General features: G+C 38.5%; 1 long non-coding RNA gene and 1 pseudogene across 1 annotated transcript; one reads left to right on the top strand and one right to left on the bottom strand.

Moving 5' to 3' along the window:
• Positions 1-406: 406 nt before the first annotated feature.
• LOC150064922 (uncharacterized) lies at positions 407-3334 on the top strand. The gene is made up of 3 exons (XR_016534721.1): positions 407-462; positions 2454-2507; positions 3258-3334. It is a non-coding gene; the product is annotated as an uncharacterized LOC150064922 (long non-coding RNA).
• A 6170-nt stretch (positions 3335-9504) lies between these two features.
• LOC150064921 (DNA replication complex GINS protein SLD5 pseudogene) lies at positions 9505-10211 on the bottom strand (annotated as a pseudogene).

The following is a 10211-nucleotide window of genomic DNA, read 5'->3' as shown; positions in this document are numbered from 1 at the left end:
GCAGAATATTCCATCCAGCAGTCCCAGAATAAGTATCATCCAGGCAACCCCAAGCTTTCCCCAAAGGAAATAATATTTAGAGCATAGAGGCAGCATTATTCTCTTTTTTCCTTTTCCTTTCTCTAATACTCCTCCGTAGTAATTCTTCAAAGAGGTTTCTTGGCAGAGTCTAAAGGAAGTCTTAACAGGACATGTAAGAAAAGATAATATTACCATGTGCTATCATACTATGGTGGAATTCAACTAGAAATAGACATGGAAGTAAACAATAGAAGAAATTAAAATACATAGAAATGGAACAAAAATCTGAATATTTAATGGGTTATGGAAGAAAGAAAGGAGGGACATGTAATCAAATGTAGAAAATCATTGGAGCCTCTGACTATATATTTTGGTTTCATTCTTTAGCGATATTTTATCTGATACCTCAACTGAACTTGACAAAGGAACCAACAATGAAGGGTAAGGTCCAAATAAACATACAATGTCACCCATGTGTATTTATGCATATTTACATGTATGTAAGTACAGTCATCCATGAAAGGACAGTCACAGAAAAGAAAGTAATTGAGATTAGGGACCCGTAAGTGTAGATGACAATTGAAGGTCTTTGATATTTTTCTAATTTACTTTGGCCATAATATCAGTAGTTCCTTTCTAAAATGTTAGCTATTTCTAAGAAGAAATATCAAGAATGTTTCTTGTTCCTAATCTATTTTAATGGCCAAAAACAATTTAATGTTTTGCTGTAAGATTTAGCAGGTTAAGAAACTTCTTTCTATTGAATTTGTTTTCTCTAGCTAGAGGATGGTTATCTCCCTCTCCCTCTCCCTCTTCCTCCCTCTCTCCCTCCCTCCGTTCCTCCAGAATTAATGAGTAAAGGCTGGTCATTACTGGGTTTTAATTTGATATGTATTATCCAAAAATGCCTTACTTCTAAGTTCACGTTCAGGCCTAAACAAAAATTGACACAGTTATGTGCTGGATGTCTATTTCAGGAGATGGTGATGAAAAGACCAGAGAATCTTTTCATGCCGTATTCATCCCTGATGTGTCTCCTTCAATTGCTGTGGGAAGGAGACTGGTTAAAATATAATGACTAGGATATCAGATGTTCATGGGAGACGTGACAGCTGAAGACACCTCCCTCATACCATTTGTGATTTATTTAGGGGATGAGAAGGCTTTTACCATCAAGTGAGGGTTAGAATTTTATGTGAATGTGAAATACTACTAAATAGTAAAAGCATGTCTGTGCGATCATTCCAACATATATTCTGGATATTAATGCGAATAACTCATGAAATACAAATCCTTTTTATCACTCAGAGAGGCTGGATGGATAGAGAACAATAGTGCCAGCATGGAGGGAAGAGAGAAAGCAGAAATGTAGGTGGTAGATCAGCTTGATTAATTCCATAGCAAGGGAAATGGAAGATAAGGAAACCCATAAAAACAGTGCTACCAGTGGTTTAGGAAAAGAATATTTCAGTCTTGCATAAGTGGTTGTTTAGCATAGGTGAACGTTTCATTGACGTGAGAGGCCATATTTTTAGGAAAGCACACGAAATACCCCCTTGCATATACAGTATATGTAGAGTTAGTTTTCAGGCAGTTATTGCTATTTGGGGAGAAAAAGTAGGTTTTGAAATTCTCACAGTATTTGACTGTGTGCAATTTAATTATTGATGTTGATAATAACTAACAGGATGCACATGGATGCACACAAGACAGCCCTAAGTGGTCAGATACCCAAATGTCGACAGACTTGTGTAGAAAGCTGTACAGAGACTAAGCACCATGTTTGTGGGAACCATTTGGAAGGTCAGGGAAGTGCAATTTTTTGTGCCATTCTTTCTTTTTGCAAATTGGGTGAAGGATTGAGACTCCAGAAGGAGAGGGAGTTCTCACTGTCCTGGTTAGCAGTGGAGAGTTCTCTGCTTCTGGCCTGCCACCCATTGGTACTCTCTGCAAGTAAGTCAGTAAAGACATCCACGATTGTTGAAAATAAGAAGGGAATAGGAGGAAGAGAGGAAGCAGAATATTGACTGTGACCTCTGGGTTGAGCGCCCTTGAATTGCATTGCATTGAAAGTCATACAAGATGGCATTAGGTACTGTGGTAGGGCGAACAATTCTTCTATCTTGTGTAAAAACTTTACTTTTCTAAGTTCCATATTTAAGTTCCTGAAGAGATTCAAATCTATTCTATTGTAAAATGGAAATACTGCTTTTCATTTAAGTACAGGTCTCCTACTTCACACCATAGTACCAGAGCAAATAGCTAGAGGGAACAGAAGAGCTGGAGATGGCGATGTAGCTCAAGTGGCAGAGCATGTTCCTCAGATGAACACAGTTATGGTTTTAGTACACAGCCTTGTAGATACAGTTTGATTTCTTCTAAATGTTCCAACTGATTTTCTGTGGCTGATTTTCTATTATTTTATTTTTTAGAGATGACACAGCATTAACTGCCATTGCAGTTTGTGACCCAAGCATTAACATTTGGTGAGTTGAATTTTCTGTCATCTGAGTGTAAATTCACTTCTAGGGTGAGGTTAGTACCCAATCTATATGACAGCTGATCAGTGTCCTCATGTATTCCTTCTCTTGTATTGAAACTAAATTGAAAATGATAGCGTCAGGCAGCAGAGACTTGGTCATGGTATACTGTGAAGTAAAACATAGTAACCGTATCCTTATTTACCTATTCTCTACCTTATTTACCTATTTCCTGCAACTTGTACTGAGACAATGGAGGAGAGAGTCCCAGTCAGGAACAATGAGGTGGTCTCAGTGTTTCTGAGGTGAAAATGCTGGTGGGCCTCTTTCCTTCTCTAGAAATCTGGTACTTAGTAGACAGGCTCATTTTCAGGTATGATGAGAGTCCAGCTTTTAGGCTGTTGTTTCTTGTCTTTTGGTGAGAAGCAGTTAAGAAATCAGCCAAGTTAGTGACAGGAAGGAGAGAGAAGAGCAGACTTAGAAAGCTGAAAATCAGATTGTATAATGGATTGAGTTCTTCTGAAGTGAGTTGCATGTACAATTAAACTACATGATACCAATAATCAGTGTGTTAGGTTTAGTAAGAGAGAAAAATTCTTTGACCGTGCATAAAAGCTTTCTTTTGAAGTGATAAATATGTAAAAGTTTCCATTTCTTACAAATTTGTTAGTGTTAGGTCAACTTACTACCTTAAGTAAAAAAGTAAAACTATGATTGCACTTGGTATTTGACTGTATATAATTTAATGCTCTTTAGCTTGGATAAAAATGATCCAGCAGAATTTGGGACAGAAGAATTCAAGCAAAGGTCAGATATAGACATATACATCAATGTGTATAAGTATATGTTAGGAAACATATTGATCATTTCTGGGAAATTTCCAAGTATTGTCAGTGTATCTTCTGTCTGTCATATTATTCCTTTTTCATTTTGATGAATAAATGAGAAATGAGTTACACAAAAGTGTTTTGCTATTGTAGGGAGCAGTGTATTAGGTTTACTAAGAGAGAAAAATTCTTTGACCATGCATAAAAGATTTCTTTTGAAATGATAAAATGTAACTCCCCTACCCCAAATCAAATTCCTTTGTTCATTTAGCTAAATATGTAAAAGTTTTGATTTCTACAAATTTGTTAGTCTTAGATTAACTTACTACACTGAGTGAAAACGTAAAACTATGATTGCACATTGTATTTGATTATCTATAATTTAATTCTCTTTAGCTTGGATAAAAATGACCCACCAGATCTTGGGATGGAAGAATTCAAGCAAAGGTCAGATATCTACAAGTAGATAAACATACATAAATATAAATGTTATGAAACAGATTGATCATTTCTGGGTAGTTTCCAAATATTGTCAGTGTACCTTCTGTCTGTCAGATTGCCCCTTTTCCATTTTGATGAGTAAATGAGAAATGAGTTGCACAAAAGTGTTTTGCTATTGTAGGGAGCAGTGAAGGGAAACGCCTAAAACCCCCCACATTGCCAGTGTATGAGATCCTACTGCAACTGGTTGTGTTCCTTTGGTCTGATGGCAAAGACACAGAATCCTATGCATTTATTTCCTGCCATAACAATTTCTTCACAGGTGAAGAAATACAAGTGTCAGATCGAAGTGGCTACATGTTTGTTCGGTCCTTTCCATATTCTGTTGGCTATGTCCAGTTCTTTGATGACTATAGACTTTCTGTAGGCCTAGACCTTAAATTATACATATTATGTTCATTGTGCATTAATGCCAGCTTTTCAAAACTGTGGTTGTAAGGTTTGTGACAGTGTGAGTACTTTATGGGCACCATTTCTATTGGATAGACAGATGGCTCCACAGCATTATGTCAAGCTCCTTACTGCTCACATCTGTGAATACAGGTTTCGTGAATAAATTTATGCTTACAATGAAAGAGGTAGGAGACAGAGAGAGAAAGATCGATTATGTCCACACGTGTGTGGCAGAGTGGCAATACTCTGATACTATGGCTTCAAGTCAGGGCTCCAGGAATATTTTACTTTCTTGTTTATCACTGAATCTCTTCTTCCTCATTCACAAATGCAATGCATTTTGCTCATTCAGTGGAGATGGACTTCTGCCAGAAGGAATACTCTGGAAGGCTTCATATTGCTATCCTCTGCTGTTCACCCCCACTGTAGACAGAATCTCACCTGTGAACCCAAGTCTACACATCCATCTACCATTCTGGTGAAATCCTAAGGGGAAGTGTCATTGAACAGGCAAGCCTTAGGTAGGAGGGATCACCATGCCATCACCATAGGAGTTGCAAGGACAGGGCTCTGAGTTCAGAGTTCAGTACTGGAGAGAAGTTTTGGCAGAGACAGAGGAGATAGAGGCATAGTACATTTGACAGAGCATCTGTGTAGCATGCACAAGCTATGGTTTTCTAACCTAATATTGTTATAAATACAACATTCCTTCCCACATTGTCCTACTTAATTTTTATATGTTTCAATTTGTCCACAGCAAAGACAGCAACTTAACCACGGCTGTTGTTCATTCAAACGAAGACATCAGTACTGCGTGAGTTAATTTTTTTTTTATTTTGGGGATCATGTATAGAGTGCTTACACTTATTTTCCTCAGATAGCAGGTGAATTTCTTCTCACACATTGATAGCCCTGTTTATGTTTTCATCCCATTTCCCTTCCCCTACACCTTTCCAATCAACTTGCTTTATCCCCTCCCTCTTCTATTTCAAATAAACATATGTAATGCTCCAGGTAAATTTTCAGATACAATAACAATATGAGATTAACAATTAAGGGGAAAAAGGAAAAGAGAAATAACATAGTACATTAAGAACAACTATCACACAAGGTAAAGCTCTTGTTTCTGTATTCTAGAATTTTTTTTCATTTACTGTAAGTTGATTTTTCATCTAATTGATAAATCATTTTGGAAAATGATGGCTTTTCAGAGCACACAGGACTGCCTGTTCATATCACACATAATCATGACATGTTTTCAAACTAAGTAGAAAATGATAGAGCAGATCAAAAGACAGTGGTTCTTGGTGTGCTGTGAAGACAAATACTAGCACCCAAAACCCTTAGATTATCATATCTCATTATAGGCCCAAATTGTCACCATACCATGAACAAAGGAGTAGCAAGGACAGGGCTCTGGGGTGAGATCTCAGTAGTGGCAGGAGTGGCAGGGACAAAAATGGTACAGATGAAGCTCTGTTGGCAGCATTTTTGTGTTGCATTCACAAGACCTTAGTTTCCTAACTTAGTGTTCTGGAAAAAAAATGCATGATTAATTCTCACATTTTCCCAGTTAATTATTATGTGTGTTTAATATGTCCACAGTGAGGATAGTGGCTTAAGAGCTGTTATAGTTCATTCCAATGAAGACATCAGTAGTTGGTGAGTTGATTTTTTTTGTCATCTAAGTGATAACTCATGTTGCACAATGATACCTTCAGGGTACACAAGCACTGCTTATCGATATTGAATGTAATCATGATGTGTTTTGAAACTCAATAGAAATGATAGAACCTGTCCAAAGACACTTGCTCATGGTGTGCTATGAAGGCAACTACTAGCACCCAAAATTCTTAGATTATCACGGTGCCTGTCAGCTACTCCGAATGTGGCAAGGGACATGGGAATCCTTTGCTGAAACCAAAAGTAGGCCTAGCAGCAGTAGCTAAGAGGTGATCCTTCCTTCTTTTGAATGCTTAATCCCTGAAAGGCCCACATTCATACTGAAGGGGAGCCTTACTTCTAGACTGCTTTTTCTTACTCCTATCTGAAGAGCAGGAGCAGCAGCAGGGAATATTATATGATATGTAAGTCTTGAGTTCTTCTGAAGTGAGTTGAACATGAACAAGACGTCATTATCTACTAGAGTAGGTAGATTTGTTGGGTTATGGTATACTTTTCTTTCTCCCTCTCTCTCACTTTTTATTTTTTATTTTTCTTTTTGGTAATCCATTGGCTTGAACTGGGTGCTGTCCCTAAGTTCATCAGCTCAAGGCTATTAGTGCTCTACCGCTTGTGCCACAGCGCCACCTTGGATTTTCTGGTGGTAAATTGGACATAAGAGTCATGGATTTTCATGGCTGGGTTGGCTTTGAACCATGGTGCTCAGATCTCAGCCCCTGAGAGATTTGTGGATCACTTTTGTTTCTAAGACCATTGAAGCGTTGGAGAATGACTCAGTCATGACAATATGCTTCAAGTACATTGTTAACATTAGTAACATATTCCTCTAGAAAACATGACGTTTCCAACTTGTGAGTCTGTAATTGATTGGACCAAAGGAGCAGATCCGATGTGCAGAACAGTAAAAGAAACAAAAATAGAGGTTACTGAGTCTTCACAGAACTGCATGTATAAGATCAAGATCATGCATGCATCCCTGATAGTTCAGAGCCCTGTCATTGTGAAATTAGCACTGTGTCTTGCTCTGCCACCATGCAAGACTTGTTCTTATCCAAGTCTGTTACACACTGAAAAGGCTCGACCTCGTGCCACACATAGTATTAGAGCAAGGTAGATATTTATAATGATGGCAATAAAAAGTTGGCACAAGGAGTGGAGAACCTGGAAGTTAACTAGGAAGAAAGAGGAAATTTGGACTGAGAAAACAGAGGGCCATTAGGGAGAAAACACAAAAAGCTAAGAGCACTGCTTTCACTTAGTTGTAAGTCACGAACATAAAGATTTTGTTCTATCTAATCATCTCAGATTAAATTTTTCCCTTCCCCTAATACTCACACTTATTTGCATGGAAAAGTGGTTGATAAGTTTCAAAGTGATGGATTGACATGGGAATAAATGTTCAATAGAGGGACTACACAAAAGTTCCTTGCTCCAACAGTCACTCTGATGATTTCCCCAGCATGTGAATGGAGGACACTGAAGTTTTCAGATCAGAAATGAGTCTGTAGCTACTTTTTCTCATCTAACTGTAGTTACTTGGAAAAACTGGAGGTTTTGATTAGATGTGAGGAAGGTCATGGATAGTCGACGAGCCCGCCTTCCCCTTAGTGATTTGAGGCCAAATTTCTTTGGTGGCTTGGTGAGTAATGTGGTTGTTTTCTCTTTTGGAGATGACCTTGCACCTGTCCTCCTTAATGACACACTGAACTAGAAACACACTCACTCCCAGAATGCCACTCATGCTAACTGTCATTTTTGTGTCATCAAGTGTATTTCTTCATGGTCTGAAACTGTAAGGTTGCATTTATTTCAAATCAACGTGAGAAGAGAACCAGTTATAGGGAAAAACAGTGCATGAATGTAGGACCTGCATCAGAATTTGACCCAGAATTTGAACTCTTCCGTATTCATGTGATATGTGACCATAGGTGTTTTTGTTACTTTAGCACAACTGCACATGATCCTTGTCCAGCACCTGATGATGGCAATGTGACAGAAAGGTAAGATATAAACCAAGACAAGTGTAGAGGTGGAAGTTTATGTTCATATTATATATATATATAGATATATATATATGTACAGACACATGTACTCATAAGTATGCACATACACATGGCTGGAGCTGAGCACTTGGACACAAAGAAACACCAACACCATGAAAGGACTGGTGGCAGGCGTGATGCAGCGCATGGCAGAAAGTAAAGATCCTGTGTTGGAACACCAGTGCTGCTAGGAAAATGAAAGAAGCATACATCAGGAAGGGTCAGCCTGTCACACATGCCTCTCACATGGCTGTGTGGTGAGTGGAAGTTGGATGTGATCTCATTTAGAAGCCTGCTTGGGAAGGCACTTATCTCAAGCCGTATCATTTTTATTCTAATTAAATGGTGACCAAATTCACTTATCTTCTGATTTTAGCTACTAATATGTATGGTGTCATATGAAGTAGCAATATGACATGAGCAGTGAAAATCGATTGGTTCATATGTAATCAGTTTTTTGACTGAAAGCTTATGCTAAAAAAGAATCCTTTGTGGAGCAAAGTCGAGGATCACACATAAGCTCTTCTTTAACCAGTCCTAGGTCATCTTGTGAGCCTGTCTGCCTAATTCCACATTATGGTGAGAGTTTTATGAATATGACGATACTTTTTCTTCCTATGGCATTTTGTCATCAGGGTCATGTAGTTTGGTTTCTCTTCAGATTTTATAAATCTTTCACTTTTTAATAAAGATACTTTTATAATACTATTTTCTGAGGTCCTCATTGCTAGCCTATAAAGTCCTATTGTAGTAAAAATAAGAAGTTCAACAATACATCTTTCGGCATTTTGCTGCTGTTGTTAATCCATGGTCTCAAGGTACTCTGAGCTCTCCTGGAATGATCTTTCTTCTCCTGCGTTCAGTGTGCATTGATTACAGGCATGCAGAACTATAACCAGGTTGAAATCTTCTGTCTTCACAGGCCTGATATGATCAATTAGAATCATTTTCTAGAACAGATGACATGGTAGATTACTACCTGTAAAGTTTAGAAGATCAGCTTGCTAGTTAAACATTAATTATAACTAACTTGACCCAAACTGACATGGTTTCTTTTGCATTCCTTTTTATTCTTTAGCAAAACTGAAGTAGAAACCAAAAGAGTACCTACAAGTGGATTACCAATTAAAATGTAAGATAGAAAGTACAGTGTGTGTGTGTGTGTGTGTGTGTGTGTGTGTGTGTGTGTAAAGAAGCAAACATGGAGATCACTGTATTGGCATCCAAGTGTCCATAGATTTCTTTCAACACTGTTCTTAAAGTCTTCTCACAATTAAGATTTTTTAAAAGAATTATTCTTTATTTTTCAAAGAATTTTATTTTGAAAAGGTATACAGACTTGTTTATTTGCCTCATATTCAGAACAAAAAGAGCAAGGGCCCCACCCACTGATGCTGGTTGAGATGGAAGTGTAGCATTCCTGCCATTCTTACTGGCCCACAGCAATGGGAGAAAAGCCTGCTGTCAGGAGCAATAGCTCCTTAGTGTTCTGAGGCATGTAGAGACATAGGCTTTCTCATGTTTTCTGGGGTTCCGTGTCTTCACACTTGGTTATTTTTAAATTAGCTGCACTGCTCCAGAAGCAATCAGAGGAACAATACTGGATCGAGTGTTGGGAGTCCTCATCCAATCCATCTGCTCATGTGATTCGGGTTCTACCAATCTATTTTATTGCTGTTCTTTTACTCTCAGAAGCACATATGAGTCTGGATCTAGTTTGGTAACTGCCCTCTAGAGGTTCACCTTCTGTAAGTTGGGAGGCATGTGCTTTAAGGTGACATTTTTAAGATAAGTGTCCTTGTGAGCCATGTGCTCTTTGGTGAAGGGAAATTCCTCTGGAGAAAGGCTGCAAGGTTCCCCTTCAGGATCCTGTCTTCTCCTTCTCTAGAATGTGAGGGAAAAACTTCTCTATCATTGTGAGTCAATACTGCAAGCAGCTGCTAAGGACATAACGGATTCTCTCCATCTCCATTTGACGTATACTAACCTTCAGATCTCCCTTTTTGGCTCTTTTGAGATTTTCTTCCATGTGATCCAGCTGTTCTGTGACGCCTTCTACAATTTCACACTTGCTCTCCAGAAGTTCAGGAGCAAATTTTGCATCCTCCAGGCCTGCTCCAACCTTTCCATGAGCTCTGCAAGAGTTAGGACCACCTCCTCACTGAGTCTTGCCCTATGAAATCCAGTTCCTCTGTCATCTTCTCTGAAACCAGGAACCTCACCTCCCGCCATCCAACTCCCGCACTCCTGCACCAAGATTTTGT

The sequence above is a fragment of the Megascapheus bottae genome, chromosome 3, assembly GCF_031878675.1.
Source record: "Megascapheus bottae isolate mThoBot1 chromosome 3, mThoBot2.hap1, whole genome shotgun sequence".
Taxonomy (NCBI): domain Eukaryota; kingdom Metazoa; phylum Chordata; class Mammalia; order Rodentia; family Geomyidae; genus Megascapheus; species Megascapheus bottae.
Note: the sequence above shows the minus strand (reverse complement) of the source record. Positions and strands in the feature narration are given on the sequence as shown.